The 874-nt window shown below is 58.6% G+C and overlaps 1 long non-coding RNA gene across 1 annotated transcript in view; it reads left to right on the plus strand.

Moving 5' to 3' along the window:
• Positions 1 to 874, plus strand: part of LOC117797021 — a 5703-nt gene that overhangs the window by 948 nt on the left and 3881 nt on the right. The window lies entirely within an intron of this gene.

Consider the following 874-nt stretch of genomic DNA (forward strand, 5'->3'; position numbering starts at 1 on the left):
CCGGCGCCCCCTGCCGGAGGGACGCGCCCGCGGCGGGCGGGGCGCGCGGGAAGCGAGGGGTCGGGACCAGAGGCCACCGCTCCGTCCCCGGACCGGCCTCCCGCACGCGCCCCCGGGAGGCTTGGACCCAGAGGTGCGCCTCGGGGCGGGGGGGCGCCGGACCTAGCCGCGGCTGCCCTTGCCGCAGGGGCGCCCGGGGCAGTTGGCATCCACGTTCAGGGGGCGGGAGCCCCGGGGGGCTGGTCACAAATCAGTAACTCAGGACCACACCGCTCCCCGCTAGGCCCATCGGGCCAAATCAGACAACTACTCGGTCCCAGAAACCAGCGGTGCAGGAGGAAGACAAGCGAGGGCATGGAGAAGCAAAACGGGCAAGGAAAGAAACAGCCCAGGCCGCGTTCCCGCCGGCGCCCTCCCGGGCCCTCCTCGCCACGCTGCGCGGTGGGGACGACCGCGTCCCTCCAAAATGCCCAGAAACCGCCGGGGGTAGAGCTGCATCGAGGCAGCGCGATGCTATCTGAAGCCACAGTGGCTTTTCGTTTACTGTTAAAAGCAAATTGTGTAATTTTACCCATTAAAGGCAGAACACTATTTGCTCTCTGCAGAGCCCCAGAACATGCAGAAGTAATTTGCTTCACTTGTAAAAGACATTTTGAATGCAATTCAAATAGCATATTTTCTTGCTTATTCTTGGTTTTGCTTAACACATGCCAAGGTCTGAAATTGGAAAGCCTGACCCTCCTGTTTGTGACTTAGGAATTTTCTTTGTTTTTGCTCTCTTGGAGAAAGGGTTTGGAACCGCCAGCAGTTCCGTTGTTTGTTTGGTGAGATTTATCTTTGAACTGATTATCTAGCAGTTTGTTTGGCGTTTTTT

Source organism: Ailuropoda melanoleuca, chromosome 17, assembly GCF_002007445.2.
Source record: "Ailuropoda melanoleuca isolate Jingjing chromosome 17, ASM200744v2, whole genome shotgun sequence".
NCBI classification, from domain to species: domain Eukaryota; kingdom Metazoa; phylum Chordata; class Mammalia; order Carnivora; family Ursidae; genus Ailuropoda; species Ailuropoda melanoleuca.